The sequence below is a fragment of the Candoia aspera genome, chromosome 1, assembly GCF_035149785.1.
Source record: "Candoia aspera isolate rCanAsp1 chromosome 1, rCanAsp1.hap2, whole genome shotgun sequence".
In the NCBI taxonomy this organism is placed as follows: domain Eukaryota; kingdom Metazoa; phylum Chordata; class Lepidosauria; order Squamata; family Boidae; genus Candoia; species Candoia aspera.
In genome coordinates this window covers 170572082-170597941 of record NC_086153.1, presented here as the reverse complement: position 1 = coordinate 170597941, position 25860 = coordinate 170572082, and the positions used below count along the sequence as shown (strand labels likewise).

The 25860-nt window shown below is 40.5% G+C and overlaps 1 protein-coding gene across 2 annotated transcripts in view; it reads right to left on the bottom strand.

Moving 5' to 3' along the window:
• Nucleotides 1-25860, bottom strand: part of IKZF2 (IKAROS family zinc finger 2) — a 119954-nt gene that overhangs the window by 53360 nt on the left and 40734 nt on the right. The gene's annotated exons all lie outside the window — the stretch shown is intronic.

Sequence of the window (25860 nt, the reverse complement as noted above, 5' to 3'; positions counted from 1 at the left end):
CCTAAAGTGAGACTAGAACTCACACTTTCCCAGTTTCTAATCTAGTGCCCTAATCACCACACTAAACTAGCTTTCCTATTTTTTATTACTCCTATTAATTTCTATATCCCCATCAAGGTACTCTGTATTTCACAAAGGGCTGGTTTGTGATGTCACTAGCCTAGGATGAAAAAAATAGGGATGACATCGTCCAAGTGAGCCACAGCTATAACTCAGTACTACAAGGCCACTGTAGTACTTCATGTTTTCAGGCAAGAGCAAGCTAAGACTAGCAGCCCACAATACATTACTGTTACAAGGATCCCTGATTAAGGAGATCCAGACTGTTGTAAGGGGTAAATTTAAACTGTTTCTTCATCCCCTGGTTGCCATCTAGAGACCCTAGGTACTCTAATTAAATTGTAAAGATCCATTAAGCTCCATAACTCCTTTCTTTATTCCCTTGAACAGGCTCCCCCAACTGGCACTGCCAGATGTATTCTGCCTACAACAGCTGTAGCCAATGTACTGTAACAGCTAGAGATTCTAGGAGCATCACCAGCATATTTGATCACCAAGCTGAGATAGGGAGCCCTAGGACACTTATCGAGCCTTTAGGGGCAAACCTATATTGAATTCAAGACAGCACACTCTTATGACCAACTATGCCACCCCTCCTTGCCCAACATGGATTCAATAATATTTATTTGAGCTATGATATCATCCCATAGCAAAGGTTCAAAGTAGATGAGAATATGTGCTTTTAAAACGAGAGACAGGCTGTGGATATTACAGACCTTTTCAAATAAATATTCCATTTGTCTTTATATTTAAATAATCAATCAATGGCCAAGTTTATTTTTAATACTGATCCCAACTAAGTGAAGGTTCTATTATTAGTAAATGTTTACAAAGAGGATTCGTAAATATTTGGAACTGGATTCAAATTTTGCCTTAGAAACAGAATAGTCAAAACTTCATGTCCGCAATTCCTCCAACTTTAATATTGGATTTAAGAGCAATCCACTTGGAGTAATACACTAATTGACACCAATTTACAAGTTAAAAGGGTCAGGTGAATCAATCCAAATTCAGATGCTGCTGTTTTGTGAACAAGTTTTGCTGTATAGAAACATACAAGTTGCTTTATATGGAAACATGTTATATTTTGACAAAGAACGCTTCAGGCAGAGCAGACTCTTTCTAGTCTAATATACCAAAAATCCTTTTAACTGGGGGATTCAAAGCACTGATCTTGAGCCATTTCCCATGCAACACATATGCTTTACCCCTCCCAATGGAAATCTGTGCCTGAACAAAAATAACTACAGGTAGTCCTCACTTAACAACTGTTCGATTAACGATGGTCCGAAGTTACGACAGTCTTGGAAAAAGTACTTTATGACCTGTACTCATACTTATGACTGTTGCAAACTGTTGCACCACCCCCATGGTCACATGATTGCAATTCGGGCACTTGGCAGCCAGCTCGCATTTATGACCAGTTACAGCAGCCTGCAAAAGGGACGCGGTGGCGCTGCGGGTTAAACCGCTGAGCTGTCGATCGGAAGGTCGGCGGTTCGAAACCGCGCGGCGGGGTGAGCTCCCGTTGCTCGTCTCAGCTTCTGCACACCAAGCAGTTCGAAAACATGCAAATGTGAGTAGATTAATTGGTACCGCTTCGGCGGGAAGGTAACGGCGTTCCGTGAGTCATGCTGGCCACATGACCCGGAAGTGTCCTATGGACAACACCGGCTCCAAGGCTTTGAAACGGAGATGAGCACCGCCCCCTAGAGTCGGACACGACTGGACTTTACGTCAAGGGAAACCTTTACCTTTACTACAGCAGCCTGCAGTCACGTGATTGTGATTTGTGACCCTTCTTTGCTGGTTTCCGGCAAAAAACATCCATTGGGGAAGCTGGATTTGCTTAACTGTGGTGATTCACTTAACAACCATTGTAAAAAGGTAGTAGAATCAGGTCTGGTCACATGGTGGCTCACTTGACAACCACTCTGCTTAACCAATTTTCCTGTCCTTATTGTAGTCATTAAGTGAGGACTACTGTAAATGTTCTTCCAAAATCAACCCAAATTACTGAAGCACCTTTTTCTCTATAGACAAAAATAAGATGCATACGTACAAATAATTTAAGCTGAGAAATATGCATCTACTAAATAAATAAAGGAAAAGAATATTTTTCTAGACAAGAAATATTTACATTTATTTTATTTTGTTTATTGAGAACAAAAGGCTTGGATTTTCAGAAACTTTCTTAGATCCATCCACTGGAGAGAAGTCTAGTGACAATTAGTGGGTCCAACAATATGCTGGCAACATACCTAAACTATTTATTAACACCATCTTCCTATAACACTGAATTTTTCCTCTTAATTATGGCTAGAATCCAGGAAGAGTAATCAACAAAACAAGAGAGAGTTTCAGCTTTGAATTACACAGATGTTTAGGTGCAGCTCTTTATCAGACTCCACTTTATTGTAGAAATTGTTAAATTTCACATTCCACAAAAGATAACTTTGGTCCCTAATCAGAGTGCTTTCAGTATTAAAAAGGTCCACTCGTCCTTTTCTTCTGTCCTTACATCACCAGGAACCTGCCATAAGGACTTGTTGCTGTGTGAAGATTTCCTCTCCTTCTGGGACTAAGAGAAAAAATTGCAGATCTCCAAGGAGGGGAATGCTGCTACAGAAGGGATCACCCTGACTCTTTACAAATAGTTATGTAATTTCTTCTGCCTAGCATAACTTGATGCACATGTGTGCAAAATCCTGTACGTATAGTTTATTGGGGTTTTAACCAAGCCAATCTTTAAAAACAATGAAAAACTGGGAAACAAATCAGATTTCAAGTTACTTAAAATTTAGCTATTTCTGTATTTGTTTTCTTCAATTTACTCATCTCATTTTTACACTCTGTGTTTCACTGATACCTATCGGAGAGAACATCTGGAGCTGTCCTGACTTGTCTTGACACCATTCATTTAGTCTATATCAAAAACAGCTTGAATCCATGTACATCCATCTCTCTTGAATATCTCAGATTTTTTTAGCCTAATTTTGAAATACATAATTAAATGTTTTAAATTTCCTGCAGAAATGCAGAATGCCCTTTCCTTTATTTAATTTGTAATGTTATAACTTGAATGATAGCTGTCTCATTCAAAATATAAAACAGCTATATCCTACAACTCTTTCAACTCTTAATCTGTCCTATTTATTCCTGCATTAGAAAATGCTTAAGCAGGTCCAAAATTCAGTGGAAATTTCCTATCTTTAAAACACTGATATATCTAAGACCTATTTCCAAAGGTACCACAGTCAAACAAATAAATGTTCACACTTTTTGTCAAAACTAAACCTTGCTTTAAAATCAATTTTACTAGAGAGACTAAAAATCAGTCAAGCCATCACTGCAACTCCTTAGGAATTCCTCAGGAGTGGGTGGTGGTCCCACAATACACACACTCTTCCTTTGTTCCTATCCCCCCCTGCACAGATAGAAACACACAAGATCTCAGGGGATAAGGGGAGAGGCCTTAACCTTGCTCTGCTCAGCCAACACATGTGGTGGAGAAGGACCAGCCTTGATCAAAATCTCTGGGGGCAACGCTGAAGCCTCTTCTCCCTCTACCTGCAGAGTAATCCTTCACTATGAGGTATTTTTAACCTGTATCTCCCAGAAGCCAGTGATCCCTAAGATGATCACTACCCCACTGATAATAGCAGCAAATAAGCAGCCGTCCTCTTCAAGACTGGAAAAAATATAAAGTAAAAGTCTGTCCTCATCAGCATGAATGAAGCATGAAGTTTGTGCTGAGGAAAAGGCACAGGGGAACTATGCTCATCATGTGATCACTTCTCCAGCATAACCTGGTTTTGAGAATCTCCAAAAAGGTCTTCGACAAACGGCTGGGAGGGGTATGCTGGGGGAAAGAGGAGCCTGTGAGAATGGCAGGAGCAGACGCATTACGGCAATGCTTTTCAAACAGCATGGATGGCTGTGGAATTCTGGGAGTTGAAGTCCATGCATCTTAGTGTTTGAAAAACACTGCATTAGAGGATGGACAGCCACATAGGAGGAGCTGGAAGATTACAGCCAGCCCACAAACCAGAGGTCACTGATATATGTTACAAGCATCAAACTGAATCAGACCTCCTTGAGATCATACAGGCACCAATGAGGGGCACCAAGCTTCTCCTTTTGTTCTTCTGTACTACGTACATATTTTTTCTAGCTAATTTGTTGATCATCCAGTGGATCCAAAAACAAATTCACAGAACAGATACTCTTCTAATTCTGTGGTATAGAGTAAGCCATATTGGCCATACATGATATTCAATGGCTTTTTAAAATAGCTATTCAAACATGCATCTGCATAGCAATGCCTTCACATTTAATCATGTATTGTTTTCAGAATATAAGAAGAGTCAGATTGGGTCAATTAAAAAAAAGGATTATTCCATTGTTTGCTTTTATTTGTCCCTCTGTGAGATATTTTTATGAAAGATGGGATGCAGATGGAATATACAAATATATATACAGACATACACAAAAACTTAAGAGTACACACCACATGACCTGTCTATTGCCTTGGCTGTGAATAAAAGCATGCAAAAAGTTAAGCCTCATCTCTTTTTATTTTATTAGGGCTGTGCAAATGATTGGGAAGCATGCTTTCCTGATGCTTTTGCCATGACTGAAGCTTTTCTCTGAAAGATCTACACAGCTCTACACTTTATCACTGAAACATTTGGTGAAGCTAAAGCAATTTGGATTTCAGCTAATCTAAAGTATGCCCTTAGATTAACTGAAGGAGCTAAGGAGCACAAGGATTCTCAAACGTGAAGAGCAGCAGAAAATTCCAAACAAACACTAAAACTGAAATACTGGGTAGTACCACCAAATACACCTTAGTTTCCTTACTGTATCATGTTTCTGCATAGGACCCCAGTCTAATCTAGGCCCTATAGTCATCTATTCAGTTTTGAAAATATGCAAATAAATAGCTATTACAAGGGGGGGGGGTGGCCCATGCAATACATTTACATTATTCTGTCTGCGGTGACAGATGGTATTTCAGAAAATATATAAACTAGTTCAGAATGTGAACTTTTCTTGTTTGCATCATTGCTCTTAGAATAAATAGCACGACGATAGCTCATTAAATCTATACATCTGTGTAGCAACTTGCTTCTGCATAGTGCTCATCCAACACCTTTTGCTTATGTTTATTTTCTCACAATAGCATTTTTAAACCACAAGAAAGACAAAGGGAAAAAGCAGACAGAAAATATTTTTGAATTGCTCAAATGGAATATTTGCCATTCATCTCCTCCGCTCATCAGCAACTATGTCTTCACTAATTTGAATATTTGAAAAAAAATCATTTAAAAATTCTAAGTACTTACATACCTAGAATTCTTAATCTGCTAACAATTCAATCAAACTACTGATTATTGGAACAACACCGATATTTCTGCATGGAGGAATATCCCAAGTATACTTTCAGGACATCATGTTCTGTTGCTGGACACAGTTTGTCTAAGGTTGTGTGTGTGTGTGTGTGTGTGTGTGTTTGCAGGTCAGGGAAAACCAAGGACTGTTTACTTAAAATGTAAAGATCATTACCATAGACCTACAGTCTTCTAGTCTGCAGCCACAGCAGTTCATCATGTGGGATAATAAAGCCAAGTCAAAGGATTCCCATTCTAGCTATAAGTTCCCAATAGCACATGTACCTCTGCCGCTGAAACAGATACGTTAAATGTGCCTATGATTCTTGAAAAATTTGCTCCTGATTCTATAAAGACTGAACCTTGACACACTTACACAAAGTATAACATTCCCTGGTTGTTTATGCCCCAGGTTCAGAGTAAGGAAGAGATCATGAAGGTTAAACTTTCCCCACAAGACCAGATGGGTGATTATCAATCTGATTATCTAGCACAATTTTCATTCATCTATCTCTTAACAGCAGATATCTCTTAATGTGAGCTATGAGCTATGCCTGATAAGGACAAGATTGAAAGAATCATTTTAGCCATTCCTAAGGATGTGTAAATAGGCCATATATAAGGTTGAGGCATAATTTTATTATTCAGTCAGTCAGTCAGTCAATTGATATGGCTGCCCATCTCAAACAAGTGACTCTGGGTTTTATTTTTATAAAATGTTTATTTTTAGGTTTATTTTGTTGTTACAGTACTGTTTTTGCTTAGTGCAATAGGTAAACTGAGCCACTGTGGTTTGTAAAACAGTTTCTTTCCTGGAATGGTGTCAGACATCATACTACACAATCGCATCAAAAGTTAATGTTATGGGTAAAACATATCCCAGACCACTACACTGGATTATAAATTCCTCCTAAAAATCTTAATTTCAAAAGTAGCTTGTTATGCAGCATGAGAGGTTATAAGAAAAGAAATGGTCCAAAACTCTCTTAGTCTTCTGGAAAGAGCTGTAAAGTTCTGAGGGTCCTAGCATGAAACGCAATTTATTGACTTTTGCACCATATGCCACACTCAGCCATATGATCTATTAATCCTGTAAGACATCTTGTTACATCTTGTAACAAGGCACTGTACTGGGACCTCTCAGTTAACTTGACTAGTATGGGGTATAAGTGCTATCATTTAAAACAGAGGTACAGTATTAGAGCATGAAAAGCCCAAACAGAAATAGACACTGTAAGCCTGAGAAGGTCAATGGGGCACCATGAGGACTGCTTGAGAGAAGACTCGGCCCTTGTGCCTTTTTCTTAGCCTTGCTCACATTTCACATTAATGTATCACTGGAGGCTGATATATTTTTATCTTTGTTCCTAGTTTATGGACATAAGAATGTTTTATTACTCTGCAAACCCTAGAATTAAACAAACGGTGTGAGCATGTTATCCATGAGAAGTTTCATTCCTCAGTAGAAGACAACACAAAGCAGCCTAGATAATATTTGCAGGTTATATGTAGTCTTCAGAAAAGTGTCTATCACTTATTAAAGTTGATCAGCTTCAAAAGGTTACCCAAGTTTGTTGGTTGCCAGAAAGCCAACTGGAGCTCAAGTAAATGCTCATGAGCACACTTCACATTGCACCTGTGCAAGACCAGGCTCTACATTCAGAGATGCCATTAATTTTGCCTGATATAAAGAATATCATCTTATATTACATGTGAAAACAAGCACAGTTTGTCAGTGCACTTCTCTTTTCTCTTTTATTTTAATTGTTTAGGCTTGAATATACAGTAGCATTGCCTACTGGCTTTTTTGTTTTGTTTTGTTTTGTTTTGTTGTTTTTGGTGCCTTTGAGTCAATCTTGACTCCTGGTGAGTGCTTGGGCACATCCCTGCAGTTTTCTTGGCAACACTTTTCAGAAGTGGCTTGCCACTGCCTCCTTCCTAGGGCAGAGAGAGACTGACTGGCCCAAGGTCCCCCAGCTGGCTTTGTGCCCAAGGCGGGACTAAAACTCACGGTCTCCCAGTTTCTAGCCTGGTGCCTTAACCACTACACCAAACTGGTTTTCATACTGTTTTTATTAAAAACATTTATATTTATTCTGCAATAATAAAAGGAAGAACAGGATGTGGTATTTTACCTGACGCTCAAGCATTCTCTTATAGTTCTTTTCATGAGGATGCAAAAATGAACTACATGGAAATCATGCCATTTCATCTAGCTGATCCTGATATTCTATATTTACAACACATATGAATATCTGATTACACATTTCAACATTAACATTTTTGCCAATCTTCAGATCTTAAGGTTTTTTCCCAGCCCTGCTACCTGAGAACCACTTATAAACTGTAGATACCATATGACTAAACTTAGAACTTTCTCTAGGTACCATGTTATAATCCACTTAAAAAGGCACAGAAAAGAAACAACATGCAATTTATATTATATTCTTTTCTAATCTCTTTAACTGAGAAAAAAGGAACTCAGTCTAACAGAGAAAGGGTTATTCTTCAGGAATGTAGCTGTTTGGGAGTTGAGACTAGGAAAAATGTCTAGGAAGCAAATACTCTATTGCCCGAGGTGTTGCGCAAAAAGTTTCTTAGAATTTTTTCAGCATTTTCCTGGTTAAAACCAGTTTGACTACTGCTCCCTCTAAGACTTTTTCATTTTCCCAAATATCTTTAACTCCATGCTACAACTAGCAAAGTCCAGCAAATATACTCTTTGCACATTCACAGTTCCTGAGACTCATTGGGAGAAGCAGAACATTCTGTTTCAAATACTTCCACGAATCTGTTCTAAAAATACAACTTCTTAGAAAATACAGTTTTTATAAAATTGATTTGAATGAAGCAGGCAAAATTTATGCATTTTCCATTTTAAAACTTACTACAAACATGCCAAAAATGGTTAATTATAAAAAGCATAAAAGAAAGATTGGCCCTTTAAGAAGCCAAAATATATTACAGTTAGTCCTTGTTGAGCGACCTCAATTGGGACTGGCAACATGGTCATTAAGTGAAACAGTCATTAAGTGAAAAATCTTGTGACCACAACTGAGTTCACAATTTTATTTCAGCTTTCCTTTGCTTTACAGCATCAGAATACAACCCCAAACAGCTGGTGAGTCCAAACGGTGGGGAAAGTTTCCGGAACTCGACTTACAAGGAAGCCAGTAAAAGGGCAAATCTTATAGCCCTTTTTCCTCATGCCCCCACCATTTGGAATGCTAACCTTGGCGCTGGGATAATTAGCAAGAAGGAAATTAATGTTTGTATTTACATTCATTAGAGAGGAAGGGATTACAAGAGAGTAAGCAGGCACACAATGGGGAATACACATTGAAAGGAATGTGCTGGCTCCAGCTGTTTGCCTAGCACACTCACCTCCAGCAGCTTGGGAGGGAAACGAAAGCTTTCAGTATGAAATCGTGATTACGGTCTTGTCAGTGTCAGGCAGCAGCGCCAGCTGACCAGAGGGTTCTAATGAACTAATTAAGGTCTCAGAGCTGGGCTTGTTAACTAGCAGTTAGCACTTTTTAGGGACATGCTGAAGAGAATAGCAGTTTTGAAGAGAGCTTGTTGAAGCAATCTCTCCACTCTGCAAGGGGAGGGAGAAAGAAATGGGTTGGGCACAAGCCAATGGCGTACTAACTGACTGTAATGGCAAACACGTGACTGAGGGAGAGACACTGCAAAGGTTGTAAATGTGCACCTTGCTCACAAAGTTACTTTTTCATCACGGTTGTAACTGAGGATTACCTATACTTCTTGAACACTCAGTATCCTTCAGTTTATAAACTGGTTACTAAAATATTAATACTAACAAGGCTTTTGCTTTTGTTCTATCTTAAAGCTATGGGATTTGTTTGGTTGATCGGTTTGGTATTAGGGGACTGATGCTTAAGATTCTATTATACAATGCATTTAAGTAGATTATAAGGAATGGCATATAAAATGATGGAGTTTGGCAGAGGAATTAAAGTGGGGGGTTCCTAACAAATGTTCTAACTCAAGACTTGGTATATAGATACTGAGAGCCTGAACAAATAAAAAACAAAAGAAATTAATACCTTCTATTAATGATACTGCAAGAAATAAAAATTCTGCCTAATACCTTCCTATTTAGTAAACTAACCTCCCTCTACTTTTACATTTTCTATTACAGGTCGTCCTTGCTTAACAATCAATTGGGCCTGGAAACTCCATTGCCAAGCGACAGGGTCATTAAGTGAGATATCACGTGACCAAACCAGACTTACAATCTCACTTCCACAGCAGATGTTAAGTGAATCACCCATCATTAAGCAAGACATCATAGAACCCCAACTTGTGATTTTACTGCTGGCTTTCCCGTTAATACTTTTTGTCAGAAGCCAGCTGTGAAGTGTGCAAATGGCAATCTCATGATTGTAAAAAGGCTAAGCAAGTATCCTATACCCTTCCAAAACATTTTTTAAAATTTCCATCAACATTGCTCTGTATTTCCTCTGCCTCTTTTAATCCTAAGTGTCCCTTGCTCCATTTGATTAGATTATTTGCACTTTTTTTTTGCTATGCTCATTATAAAATACATTTTTCCTATACTTTTTTTATACTCATATTTTGCAGCAATCATATACAGTAAATTTATAGTTTAATGAACCAGAGTTTAGTGGCTTCCCAACATAATGAACAAAGTCACTACCCCTTCTGCTACTTGATGTGACTGCATGGTTTGAAGTTACTAGACCAACAGCCTGTGATATTAAACAGACGTTTGGCTGGTTGGTTGTACCAATCAGAGCAGCATTTGACTTCAACAAACACCTCTTTCTCCTATTAGTCCATTAAGTTCATTAGTTTGGTGATACAGTAGAGGTCATTTGGGTTAAAACCAGAGGTAGAATAAATAAAAGCAATATTGTTGGTGGTGTCTAGTTTCACAGATGTGGAGAAGATGCCTTCCAAAAGCAAATTCCAGGTTTTTCAAGGAAGCATGAAGTAAGAGTGATAAAGAACTTTATTTACCCAGACAAACTACGCCAACCATGGGCCCTTCTGGAAATTTGTAACCTGTTGACTTATTTCTCCAGACAATGGAGGAAGGAAGAATCAGTAATCTTTGACTTAATATAATTAAATATGGAAGACTTAGCTGAAGAAATGGAAGTAGCAGGAACAATGAGAGAAAGTTATCATGTAATGCTGAAGTCCCTGACTTCACAGGAAAGCAAAGCTGAATATAGTCAAACAAATACCTTGGACTTGAAAAAATATTTTAATAAAATCAGAGTCATGATCAGGAGGATTCAACAGTAGGAACATTAATGGGAAAAAGAGCTCAGAACAGGTGGGAGTTCCTGAAAAACCAGAGGTTTTGGGAGGGATTTGGAAGTCTTCTAGTTTACCCACAGCCCAGGACAGAAATGCTCACGTCATCCTAGATAAACAGCTGTCCAAATTTGCTTGATAATCTCCAGTGATGGAGCACCCACAGCTCCAGAGGGTAGGCTGTTTCACTGCTGAATAGAATTCTCAGTCAGGAAATTGTAAAAGCACAGTCTCAAAAAACACCACTGTGGGAAAAAAGATTGACAGCAACAGAAGCCAGTGTGGTTGTACAAAAAGCTTAGTGATAATCTGAAAACCAAAAAGTGCCACATGATTAAAGGAGGGCAATTCTACTTTCTGTCATGAAAAGGGAAAAAGAGTATTTGGGGGACTACAGACCAGACATCAATACCAGTGAAAACTCTACAGGAGCTAATAAAGAGATCAATGTGTAAGCACTTCGAAAATAATGTGGACGCTATTAGGGGTCAACATGGATTTGTCAGGAAGAAATCCTATCACACAAACCTTAGCCCATTTCCTTAGTGTGGCTGGATGGTATGACAAATGGGGATACACAGATGGTTAAAAAAATAATATTAAGTCCTCATCAATGGTTTCTCATCAGTTCGGGGTGCCACAGGGCTCAGTTCCAACCTTTATGCTCTGATTAATGACTTGGAGGGAGAGGTGAAAAGCATGCTTACTAAATTTGCAGATGACACAAAATAGGGCGAGATACTTAATACCCTTGAAGACAGTAATAAAATCCAAACCCATCTTGATACTAGATGAGTCTAATGCTGTAGGTATGGGACTACAAAGCAGAGAAAGTTTATTAACCAGCGGAGAAGCCTAATATAAAGATATCAAACTCTACTTGCTTTCTTAGTATGAAAATACAAGGTAAAACACAGCAGTTAACACTGGGATACAGCATAATGATTTCCAGTGAAAGAAAAAAAATTGAGCATATACTTTTGCCATCCCATATTGATCTTTTAACCAGTAGAAGCAGAATGTTCAAGGGTGCATAAGAAGGGATTAGAGAGATTGCTTTAGGAATTAATATTCCACAGCACTGAAATTAGAAAACTAACAATAAGAACGCCTAGATGCATCTCTGCCCTACCAGGGGGAGAGGGGGATTCCCTATTTCCATGGGGAGAGCCATCAGGAAGGAAGCAAAAGGCACGACATATGCATACTGCTTTCCCTCACTTTATGCAAAGTTCACTATTAAGCAATTGGTCATTTTTGTTCAGGAATTGGCTTTATGAAGGAAAAAAATCACTATTATACAATTTATACCAGCATAGTCAATTTGTGCCAAATTGGAAACACGCCAAGACTTCTTCCTGCCAATACCCCTTTCTGCCCTACTCATATCCATATATTTATCATCATGTTATACAGTTGTTTTAGTTGTGCATTCTGTCTCCCACTTACTTCCGTACCTACAATAGTTGCTACTACTACTGGGGGATCAAAAATGCCATCAACATCTTGTCCAACCCCCTTACTCAAAATGAAAAGGAAAAAGATCTCTCTAATACTAGAAACAAAGTTGGACATACTACATCACGCTGGAGCTGGTGAAGGAATCTTAGTCCTAGGACCAGCTTTTAATTGGGCGAATCTACTATGCACAAAATAATGAAGAATGCTAATAAAATGTGTAGTGCTACAACATATTCTACCTCTTTGCCATGATAACTGTGTGTATTAGAAATCCAGCTGTAGACAAGATGGAAAAAATGCTTTCACTATATGCAGAACAGGAACAAATGCATATAAAGTAAGAAAAAGAAAAAAAGGAAGAAATCAAAGAGAAAGCTAAAAGTGCAAGAAAGGAAAAAAGAAAGTAAAAGAAAAATAGAAAAGAAAGAAAAAAGATACAAAGAAGTAGCTTCCAATCTTCTTTACCGCAGTTATAAGTACAATTATAAATTCACCTATTTATTCATTCATTCATTCATTCATTCATTCATTCATTCATTCATTCATTCAATTTATATAGCCACCCATCTCAAACCAGTGACTCTGGGCGGCTAACAATAATAAAGATCAAACAATTAAAACAATACAGAAAATTAAATATAAATACAGCCAAGAGATCTTAAAAACCATTGCTGTCAGCACAACTATGAAATGTTGTGGCCTGGGCACAAAGCCAGGTCTTCAAGGCCTTCTGAAAAGCCAAATGGGTCAGGGCCATCCTAATCTCAGAAGGGCAACGCCACGACAGGCCATCCTAATCCACAGGGCAGATGCCACGGCAGAAAAGGCAGGTCTCCTGGTCCCCGCCAGCTGACATTCCTTGGCTGATGGGACCCGGAGCATGCCCATCCTGCTGGACTGCATTGGACAGGTAGAAACAACAGGGAAAAGACGATCCCTCAGGTAACCCAGTCCCAAGCCATGAAGGGCTTTAAAGGTGACAACCAGCACCTTGAATTGGACCCGGAAGCACACTGGCAACCAATGCAGCTCCCAAAGCAGTGGTGTTACATGTGCCAAGTAGCCAACACTATCTACAATCTGGGCAGCTGCCTTCTGTACCAGCTGAAGCTTCTGAATGGTCTTCAAGGGCAGCCCCATGTAGAGCGTGTTGCAATCGTCCAAATGGAAGGTCACGAGGGCATGTGTGACAGTGAGTAGAGCCTCCTGGTCCAGGAATGGTCGCAACTGGTGCACAACCGAAAGGTGTGCAAAGGCCCTCTTAGCCACGGCTGCCACCTGCTCTTCCAGCAGGAGCCATGAGTCCAAGAGGACCCTCAGATTTATGGTTACAACATTACTTTCTTCTTTATATAATCTATCCTGTCTAATCCCCATAGCCATAAATCATAAGTTCATTTTTTCTGTTTCATACAAAAAGTCTTTAAGGGGTTTCCAGTCAGCAATACATGTAGATACTGTCTTTTCTCTGATTAAAGAAGCCAATTTGGCTATCTCAGCAAGTTCCATCATCTTCACCAAACATTCCTCCACCATGGGCAATGCCGAATCTTTCCATCTTTGTGCATACAATAATCTTGCTGCAGTCATCATGCACAAAAACAAGTTCCATTATTTTCTTCCAACTGTTTGTCCATCAATCTCAAAACCTGTGGTCTCAATTGTATATTAATCTTTAAAATCCTCTGAATCAGTGTATGTATCTGAATCCAGAATTTTCTGGCTTTTTTACACATCCACCAGACATGATAAAATGTCCCTTCTTGTTCTTCTAATTTCCAACATAAATTTGAAATGCCTTTATACATTCTAGACAATTTTTCTGGTGACATATAGCAATAGTACATCATTTTATAAAAAAAGCTCTTTAAAATTATAACATAGTGTTTCAATACTTTCAGCCACATATTTTCTCCCTATTCCATCTCTATATTATAACCAAAGTTTTTAGCCCACTTTATCATACATTCTTTCACTTGTTATTCTTGTTTCAAATTTCAGTAAAAGTTTATACATTTTAGCAATTACATGTTCAACATTTGTACATAATTCTATTTCAAATTCAGTCTTACCATGGTCAAAACCATAAATTCTTTTGTCTACCTTAAATCTTTCTAATAATTGTAAACAAGAGAACCATTGACAACTATATCCCTCTGTCCAACACATTTCTAACATTGTCCTTTAACTGTCCTTTAGGTAAAAATCCACACTGATCCTTATGAATAAATTCTTGCAAATTTTTTTTCAGTCTATCAGCTAGAATGATTATGAACAACCTATAATCATTATAATCAATTTAATAATCAATATATAACAATCAATATATAATCAATATAACAATATTATAATTAATTATAATAATTATATCAGCCTATAGTTTTTTGTTAAAGTCAAATGTTGTCCCTCTTTGGGTATTAATGCTACATTGGCCTCTTTCCAACTCTCTGGCATCTTTCCTTCCTGTAAGACAGAGTTCTAACCTTATTAGAATTTTGCGAAAGAGAAAACAGTACAGTATTCTTTTTTGACTGAGAGATTAAAACAGAAAAAGATCCCATTTCAATGGGACAGATTGGAAGGTATGATTTTTACTTTCAAACAGCAGAGGTTTCAACTGAATTCTGATCAAAAAGCAAGGGAATTTATAGAAAAATTTGAAGAGAAATTGGAGGGGATTCAAATGGAGGTGTCAGAAGAGACTACCCAAAAACTCCAATAGGTGCAACAGGAAACTGAAAGGATGATACTGAAATAGGTGCTATAGGTATCAATTTTTCTAAATTTTTGGCTTGATTATGGATTACAAATGCTTAATGTGGAATATAAATGGAACAAATGCTACTCAAAAGAGAAAATATCATTATCTGAAAAAATTAAAACAAGATACAATTTGCCTACAAGAGACACATATTAGAAAAAAGGACATAAAATATTTGATTTATAAAAATTTGGATGAAGAATTTATTTCAGCAGGAACAAAAAAAAGTAATGAAGTTGTTTTGTATATAAATCCCCAGTTAAAACCAGAACTTAAGGCAAATTACCAAAAGTTTTCTTTGATTTGCTGTACAGTTTAGGGTTGGTTGATACATGGAGACAGAAAAATGGCAATGCAGGAGTGTATACCTACTTTTCTGAAAGACATAGATCCTTCTCAAGAATAGATATGATTTGGATTTCAAAGAACTTGGCTACTAAGGTTTCTAAAGTCGAGATATTACCAAAGACTTTTTCAGATCATAATCCTGTGAGTTTGGTTTATAAAAGAAAATCTAATTCTTTTAGATGGAGACTAAATGAAATGTTCCTATAGAAAGAAGCAATAGTGGAGGATTATAAAAAGAAACTAAAAGAATTTTTTTAAAATAATCTAGGTAAAGGCACTGATTTAAGAATGGTTTGGGATGCTAGTAAAGCTTTTATTAGAGGTTATTTTATACAACATGATAGTGAACTTAAAAAGAAGAATCAAAGGAAGAATATATGTTTGAGTAATGCTGTGCTTAATTTATGATTTCATTTGTCAATGCATTTGGGTTACAAAATTTGACACCACACCCCACAACTCCCTTTTTATTACTCATTCAGTGTCTTCTTTTATGCAAATTCACTTTATGTGAGGTTTTCGAGGAACATAACTCTAGCATAAAGCAAGGGAAGTCTGTATTTCTATGAAATTCTTAATATGCTTTCAACATTTTTCCTACCAAACTATGCAATGATTTGTAAAATATGGTTGCTTATAGCATTATTATTTTAAAAGAGGTGAATATCAGCAAAATGTGCTGGGGTGGGGAAGAGTAACTAGTGGGTAAAGAAGTCCCACATATTCATTATGAAATTGTCATGTTCATCGTTTCAATGTTCTGTATACATCGTAACGTTTCGCATGTCACTTTTCTAACCCGTGTTTGCGGGTTGGAAATTTCCAGCCGTGCCAGGCTGTAATCTTCTTACTGCAACTGTGGAATGTATGTTTGGGTTAGTGACTCTGTTCAAGGTTACTTTCTCAGGCCGATGTGGGTAACGGTTGCTAACACCTGGGAGGGGGTGGTTGCTAGGAGGGGGGAAGGGCGGGGCTGGTTTTGAAGCGAGGGTTTTTAGTTTGTATTTGGCACGCTTTTGCTCATTCTCAGCTTTCTCTGTATCTGCATACTATTCCTTTAATAAATCAGTTTTCATTAAGAACCTGCTTGTGAGGCTGAGTATGTCAGAATAGGCAATCATTACATAAAGCTGAGAATCATAAAACCCTTACCACTAACCTCCTTCCAGTGCTACTGTGAGGAAATAAAGTTAGTGATGACTGAACCTACTTCCCGCTCGGGAGAGAGTGAGGATTTCAGCGTGGGGGAGACGGATTCCATGAGGCAAAAAAGGGAAAGGACCCTCACCCCTGAATTGGAGGAACTGTCGGAAGCCCCGGACGCCAGCTCAGCCACGGCGAAAGCGGTAAAGTCCAAGGTGGTCAGAAAGGATGAGGGAGCCCTGTCCGGAGCACCCCAGGCACCTGTGAAGGCAAGGTATCCGCTGTCCCCAGATGTGGCCATAATGGAGAGGAGTGATTCGGACGGCTCCGAGGCCAGTGGGAAATCGCAGAGGCTAGAAGCCAGAGTAAAGTCTTTGGAAGACATGATGGAAAGAATGTCATTTGCAAGGGGCAGCCAGGACAGAGGAAGAAGGGAACATCGCTACAGACGGTCATCCCCATCTGTTTCTCCCTCCTCCCCCCCAAGCGTGAGGAGGAAAGACCGGAGGAGGTACTGGGGGGGATCACCACCGCGCAGTCCCAGGCGGGCGTCCCCATCGCCCCCGCGGCGGGCGGAAAATGCAGGGAGGGGACGAAGCAGGGATCGGAAGAAAAGTCCCAAAGTTGGAGTTGTGAGTCCCCCTCCCCCTCGAGAGAGGAGGTCTTCAGAGCCCAGGCGGAGAGCCGGGCAGAAAGAGAGGAAGAGCAGCCCACAAAGAGCCAGGTATAGGGATTTCACTGTCAAATTTGATGGGAATCCTACAAAACTGTCATTCTTCCTGACTAATGCAAAAAGCTATATGGAGGAGTTTGGGAGGCTGTTTCCTTCGGGAAGGGCAAAGATAAACGCTGTAGCTACCCAACTGGAGGGGAGGGCAGCTGACTGGTTTGTCCAATTAGCCGAGATGGATGCCCTGGAGTTGGATGATTTCAGAGACTTTCTATGGGCGCTAAAAATGCACTTTGCTGATCCATTAGCAAAGGAGAAAGCAAAGGTGGCCCTGCGGGAGCTATTCCAGGGGTCTAAGTCCGTGGCTGATTATGCCCTCGAATTCCAAGCCCTAGCGGCGAAAGTGGACGATTGGTCGCACACTACTCTAATAGAAATGTTCAAAGATGGACTGAGACCTGAGTTACTGAGAAGGGCATTAGGAAGGGCAGACCCAGGCACGCTATACGACTGGATACAGCTGGTGGCGAATGTCGAGCAAGCCCAGGCTAAGTTCGCGCAGACCAGGAGGGGCCCGAAACAGATGGCCATGACAAAGATGGGCAAGGCACCCGGGACCACTGGCAGGGCGGGACGGACGGCCAGGCAGGAGGAAAGAGAGAGCCGGTTTGCAAAAGGGCAATGCCTGCGATGTGGGAAAGAGGGACACCGAGCAGCGACGTGCCCGCAGAAGAAGACCGAAGAGCGCCCGGCAAAGCCGTCAGGAAAATCTCCCTCTGTGCACAGGAAGATGAAGGCAGCGATGGCTGAAACGGAGCCGGAGAGCATTCCTTTCTATGAGGACGAAGAGGACCTTGAGCCGTCTCAGCCGGCGGGAAACGCCAGCCACCTGCCCTAAGAGGCACCACGGGGCAGGTGGTAGAGGAGGGGCGTGATCACGCTTCGGTGAGTGGAAATTTCCCTACGCTGGCAGTGAAGGTGAAATTGGGGTCCCGCACACGAACTGTGGAACTGTGGGCGATGATGGATTCAGGGTGTTCGCGGTGTTTAATGCACCCGGACGTGGTGGCTGCCTTGGAGCTTCCCACGTTTCCATTGAAATGCCCCATGATCTTTACCCAATTGGATGGGTCTACGGCGGGGGGAGAGCCGGCAACTCACTCCACAGGGATGGTGGCATTGCAAATGGGAAGTCACTGGGAAAAGCTGCCTTTTGTGGTGGCGCCTGTGGGGGGTCCGTTTGTCGTTTTGGGGATGCCTTGGTTTGTTCAACAGAACCCGCATATAAACTGGGTGCACAGGACTGTAACTTTTGCAGATGGATTTTATAAAGCACCGGAGGGGGATGAATTGGACAGCGGGGACGTGGGGAGGGCGGCAGCGGCCGCTCCGCACCGCCCTACCAATCTGTTAGAAGGGTTGCCGGAGCAATACCAGGACTTTGCGGATGTATTTGGTGAAAAGGAAGCAGATCAGCTACCGCCACACCAAAAGACTGACTGTGCCATAGACTTTATCCCTAATGCAAAGTTGCCTAAGCCAAAAATTTATGCTATGACCCAGAAAGAGCTGGAAACGCTAAGGGAATTTGTGGATAAAAATCTGGCTAGGGGTTTTATAGAACCAGCAAATTCCCCAGTGGGTGCGCCTGTCCTATTCAGACCAAAGAAAGATGGAACTTTGAGACTATGTACGGATTTCCGTGGGCTGAATGCAGTATCAATATTAAATAAACATCCAGTCCCATTAATCAAGGATATGTTATCACACCTGTCAAAGGGGAAAATATTCTCTAAGTTGGATCTGAGGGAGGCATATTTCTGCATTCGCATTAGGGAGGGGGATGAATGGAAAACTGCTTTCAATTGTCCGCTAGGCTCTTTTCAATATAAAGTGTTACCTTTTGGGTTGGCGGGAGCACCTGGGGTTTTTATGCAATTGATTAATGAGGTCTTGCATGACCATTTATTCAAAGGTGTGTTAGTATATTTGGATGATGTATTAATCTATACTGAAACAATGGAAGACCATGTAAAGCTGGTCAGACAAGTGCTCAGCAAACTGAGAAAAGCTGAATTGTACGCTAAATTGCCTAAATGTGCTTTTCATAAATCTCAAATTGACTATTTGGGTTATAGAATTTCAGACAAAGGTATTGAAATGGATCCAGCTAAGATTGAGGCCATTTTGGCATGGGAGGCACCACGTACACGGAGACAACTCCAAAGTTTTCTGGGTTTCGTGAATTTCTATAGGTCCTTCATCGAGGGGTTCGCGGACACCGCCCTCCCCCTCACTGAGTTGCTTAAAACTAAGGGGCAGGGGGACACCCGGAGATCAAAGAATCCAGGGGCGTTATTGAAATGGACGCCTGCATGCCAGCTGGCTTTTGACAAGCTTAAGAAACTGTTCACAGCAGAACCCATTTTGCAGCATCCAGATCCGAACAAACCATTTGTGGTACAAGTGGATGCCTCTGATTTTTCCATTGGAGCTCTCCTGCTGCAGGCAGATGAATCCGGGTGCCTAAAGCCTTGTGCTTATCTCTCTCGTAAATTCACTGAGACTGAAAGGCGATGGCACGTTTGGGAAAAAGAGGCTTTTGCTGTTAAAGCTGCTTTAGACACTTGGCGTCATCTGTTGGAGGGAGCTATCCATCCGTTTGAGGTTTGGACTGATCACAAAAACCTCGACGCACTCAGTGCACCTCGTAAGCTTAACCCAAAGCAAATCAGATGGGCGCAATTCTTCAGCCGTTTTAATTTCAAGTTGAAATTTATTCCAGGGAAGAAAAACTTTCTGGCTGATGCGCTGTCCCGCAGATCTCAGGATTCCAGCACTGTGCCGGATGTAATAGGGACTCTCTGGACGGAGCCGCAATTGAGTCTGGCAGCGGTCACTCGCAGCCAGACTCGTGCACAACACCCAGATGCTTCAGGTTCACCCCGTCTGGGACGGTTGCCAGTTCCCTCAGATTTGCAACAACAGTTTCTTTCCCAGCTGAAATCTGACACTTGGTTGCAAGCAAATTTATACAATGTTACTTTTGACAAGGATTTTGCTTGGAAAAATGATCGCCTCTATGTGCCTGAAGTTTTACGCAAAGACATTTTGCTCCGTTGCCATGATGACAAACTAGCAGGGCATTTTGGGTTTGTTAAGACACTTCATTTGGTTAGACGCCAATTTTGGTGGCCCACAATAAGGCGGGATGTTAAGGACTATGTTGCCTCCTGCCCTGTTTGCGCTGCTTCCAAACGGAAGGTGGGTAAGCCTCAAGGTTTGCTCCAACCAGTGGCCAGTCCCTCTCACCCCTGGGAGGAAATTTCTATGGATTTTATCGTGGAGCTGCCTCCAAGTCAGAGAAAAACTGTGATTTGGGTCGTAAAAGACTTTTTCTCAAAGCAAGCCCATTTCATTCCATGTGCTTCCATTTCCTCGGCACAGCAGCTTGCCCGGCTTTTCTTTGTACACGTGTACAGGCTCCACGGATGCCCCGTTTGGTGACTGACAGAGGTACACAATTTACTTCGCAATTTTGGCGGGCTTTTATGAAATTGGTGGGCACTAAACAAGCCCTATCCACTGCGTCGCATCCTGAGACTGACGGAGCCACGGAGGCTCTTAATTCTACTTTGGAGCAATATTTACGTGCTTTTGTTAATTATCAGCAGGATAATTGGGTCGATCTTCTCCCCTTTGCTGAAGTCGCCTATAACAATGCAGTGCATCAGAGTACTGGTCAAGTGCCATTTCGCACTGTCTTTGGCTGTGACTTCGTACCCATTCCTGAGCTGCCCCAACCACCTTCTCCTCCTTCGTCCCCTGCAGACTGGGCAGCACATCTGGGAGACTCCTGGCCAAAAATCAAGCAAGCTCTTGCTGATGCCCAAGCCACTTATAAACGCTATGCTGACACCAAACGGGCACCTCAACCACCTTTCCAAGTTGGAGATAAAGTCTACCTCTCCACGAAATTTATTAAATCACCATAACCTTCTAAGAAACTGGCACCAAAGTTCGTGGGCCCTTTTCCTATTGTTGCCCAAAACAATTCTGTTACTTTTAAGTTAAACTTGCCTCATAATCTGAAACGTTTGCACCCTGTTTTTCATTGCAGCTTGCTCAAACCCTGCCACCAGTCGGATCGCTGGCATCCACACCCCTCCCTGCCTGCTCCTATCATGATTGATGGCCAGCAACATTTCGAAGTGCAAGAAATTTTAGATTCTCGGCGCCTTCGTTCTACCTTACAATACCTGGTCCGATGGAAGCACTTCCCACATCCTGAGTGGGTTGCTGCTCACCATGTTCGTTCACCTGTTTTAGTTACTTGTTTTCATACTGCCTATCCTGATAAGCCTGCTCCTTAGTTTTGCATTTTTTAGGGGGGGCAATATGTCATGTTCATCGTTTCAATGTTCTGTATACATCGTAATGTTTCGCATGTCACTTTTCTAACCCGTGTTTGCGGGTTGGAAATTTCCAGCCGTGCCAGGCTGTAATCTTCTTACTGCAACTGTGGAATGTATGTTTGGGTTAGTGACTCTGTTCAAGGTTACTTTCTCAGGCCGATGTGGGTAACGGTTGCTAACACCTGGGAGGGGGTGGTTGCTAGGAAGGGGGAAGGGCGGGGCTGGTTTTGAAGCGAGGGTTTTTAGTTTGTATTTGGCGCGCTTTTGCTCATTCTCAGCTTTCTTCGTATTTGCATACTATTCTTTCAATAAATCAGTTTTCATTAAGAACCTGCTTGTGAGGCTGAGTATGTCAGAATAGGCAATCATTACAGAAATCTATACAAGGCTAGTTAAACCCAATTTCTGAGCTCACCAGTACTTTCTTTTAGGTCGAATGTTAAGCAAAAGTGCGTAAAACAGAAAGAAAGATTGTTGAGGATGATGGAAACTCTACTGTCAGAAATGAGCAGTGGTTCATAGAACAGATAATCCTTCTTATATTAACAATGCTTCAATATTTCATTTTGGCTGATACATTTAATACACATTGATCAAAATAATTATTTTTGTACAATAGGAATGAAAAACTCATTTGGAATATAAGAGCAGTTAATTAATGTGTCTTACTACCTATTCGCAGCCTTGGGTCATGAGTAGTACTTGAAATTCCACAGGGTGGTGTGGGAGGTCTTTCAAGAGCAGAAGCCTATCTAGAAATCAGATCATGCAATCTGGAAGGTCTCCTAAATCATCCAAGATGTTTAGGAGCAATTTCCCATTGATAACGAGACAGTGCTCTGTGTATGCTCAAAAGTACTCTGAATTACCTTATTAGGAATTCATACATAATGGGGCTGAAACAAAATCCCAAACCTTCCTAAAAGTCTTCACATGTAAGGGTGGAGAATTCAGCAGATGGTTGTGCCCATTATTATTTACCAGCATGATATCTGAGTAAATTTAGAGTAAAGAAAAGATATCCTTTCAGATCTGTCAGTGTAATGAAAATCAGTTGGCTTCCTCAATTCCCTGTTTAGTACCAAAGTGGAAACAGATGAACTCAGAGTAGCTTAATCAGATGGTCTGCAAAACATATGGGCTGGATGGCTTTATCCAACAAGTCCAATCCATTCCAGCTGTCATTAAAATATTACATTTTAGTTGTTTCACTAATATTCTTCAAGCAGACCTTGGGCTGCAAGTAGCAATTGATCACTTTTATTCATAGATGATGGATTAATGTTTTACCAGATCTCTTGCTGGAGCTCTTGGCTTTCTTTTGGCAATGGCTGTGGTTATTAATCAAGTCCTGCTAACACTTTATTGTACTTCATTTTAAAACATGAAGTTTTAAAACATGATTATAGCACTTTTTTCTGATAATCACTTTCAACAACCCTTCATTTTGAAGAGGAAACTTTATGAAATGTTGTATCTCTGGTCATCTTCTAATTACTTATGATAAAACATAGAAAAACAGGAACAAAGAGCTAATGATGGAAGCCAGACAAAGCAAGGTACTGGTGAATAGGGATATTTCTCTCAGTCTATGGAGAAGTTGCCATGTTCAGTAATATTCTCATGTCTTTGAGCTTAACATTCACAAGTCCACTTACTCTTCCTAGTGCACAGATGTGATTCACTTTCAGAATGCTGGACAGGGCCAAGTAGCCTACACACATTTAGCCCAGTCTTGAGTGGCACTGTGAGCCCTTTGAAGTAGACCAGGTTGGGAAAGAGACACAGCTTGAACTACTGGAGCACTATTTTATTGTTAAGGCCAGCATTTCTCAACCTTGGCAACTTGAAGATGTGTGGACTTCAACTCCCAGAATTCCCCAGGCTGGCTGGTTAAGGCTATAATAATGGAATCCTGAAAGTCTGACAAGATTCTCTCTCTCTGCTCTTGTAATAGAGAGAATCAAGCCAGGATAACCTTGAGTTTTTTCCCTCACTCCTTCCTGTCTGAGTCTTCCAGACTAAGCTGATATTTACACAGCAGTCACTGAATTCCTTCTTCAAGGTGATCCCCATACTCTTATAAAAGCAGGCAGGTTAAATCTCTTTCTTGCCATCTATGGCATTTCTTAAGACAGACAAATCTGTAATCTTGCTTTTATTATGAAGGGGAGGGCAGCATTTTTCACACCCACCTCCCTATGTTTCAGCTACCTCTTTGCACAATCTTCCTGTTTTTCCACATTTTCTAGCTGTCTAAAACATTCCCAAGGGCATACCTGCAAGGATCTCACAAGAAATCATGAATTTCTGGGTTTACACTTTATCCAATGAGGCACTTATTGAAATGGAAATTTCTATTAAATGTTGCATAAAGCATTTCATTCCAAAATGTTCTTCAGATATCACCCCTTGCCCCTAAATTAATGTGAATATCAAATATGTAGAAAAAGTACAGTATTCTGAACATAGGATAAAATCTTTTCAGGTTTCACACAGCTGATTATATATTACAATGAAGACACTCAAGTATGAAGCCAATAAAATCAGTACGACACAGCTAAATGGGATTAAAACAAGCATCATATCATAGTAACATGAAGCCTTTATCAGCTTGTTCAGTTAATGAATGACAATTACAATTTTTAGTAAGCCTATTGTATGGCTTATGATAGAGCATTCTTGCATTTTCTGAGTCAAAATAGTGAGCAACTGTGCCACTGAGATTTGCAACCAAGCTGCAAATATCCAGCATTATAATAGAGGGGGCATTGAGGGCTGCAAAATAAGTCATTAAATAGGCAAACAAACAAATAAATAAACAGGGCTGCATTAGGCCAAGGGGCACAGTTGCTAGCCCCATTCTGCATGAATAGTCCATAGAATTGTAGCCAGGTTGTATTCTGGAGAAGGAGGGGAAGGCAAGTTTAATGTGCCATCCAGGATTGATGGTCTCTAATCCATTCACAGGTCTTAGCACCCAGTTTGGAATATACAAGGGGATTCACAATGCACAATGGAAAGCAAGCAGCTCTGAAGGAAGTTAGAGAGCAGGCTTAAATCTGCCAACCACGGCATCTCCCCAGGTGCTGCCTAATTATTCTGCCAGAGCAGTCCTGATCCTGCCAGCTCTGAACTTCAGGTGCTCATTCTGCTTCGGCAGTGGCAGTTGTCTCTGCTCTCTTGGGCCCAGGGGAGACACAGATTCCAGCAACTCCTCCTTTCCAGCTGTGTCCTGTTTAAGAGAAAAGTTTCCCTCAGGCTACTCCTGAACAGCTGGCAACTGCACCCTCACCAGTCCTGGCCCTAAACAGATACCAAATCCTCCTCATTAGCATGCACAAGAAAAGCACCAAAACCGATGGCTGTCCAAGCGAAACCCGAACTCAATGAGCAGAGGGAAGCCCATTACCACCCTGGTTGATGGTTTCATATTTGAACTATTCCTACTGTTTGGAAGATTTTTCTAACACTAGTCTTCCGTAATTTAAGATGGTTATTCCATCTCTGCCTTTCTGGAACAGTACAGAGCAGTCTTGCCCATCTTCTAGATGGGATCATTTCATTTATTTGAAGGGCGCTATCATGCTCCCTTCTCTGCTCAAGGTTAAACAGGCCTAGTTGTTCAATCTCTCCCTTCATTACACTTAATTCCTAGTCCCCGGAACATCCTCACTGCCCATTCTGAACCTCTTCCAGTTTCTCTCAAACCATGTTGAAGTGTGCTGCCCAGACCTGGACATGGTTCTCAGTGGGGTCTGATCAAACAGAATAAAGAGGAATAACTAATTCCCATGATTGGAAATTATCCTTCTATTGTTGCAACCTAAACTTGTATTTCCATTTTGTGGCCATGTCAAACTCAGTTTTCAATCAACTACTATTCAAAGGTGTTTTTTAGAAGCGCTATTACCAAGCCAATTAGACCCCCATTCTATACCTGTGCATTTGATTTTAGTTTCCTAGGAGAATAACTTTGTATTGGTAACTAATTTTTATTTTGGTAATTGATTAGCATAAGATAACATTAAGTGATAAAATTTACAACCATCTCATTGTGACAGTTGGGCATATATAATCAAAATTTAGAATTTTAATTATATACACACAGAAACTACAGTGTAATAGAGTGACTTTTGTTATATAAATGTTAATATATAAAACTATGGAATAATGGATAAAAATAAAAATAGCTAATCTTTTTCACAGCAGTTATAAATACATTTATAACCACTGTAAAGAAGATCAGAAGCCACTTCTTTATAATCTTTCTTTTTCTTTTCTATTTCTATTTTCACC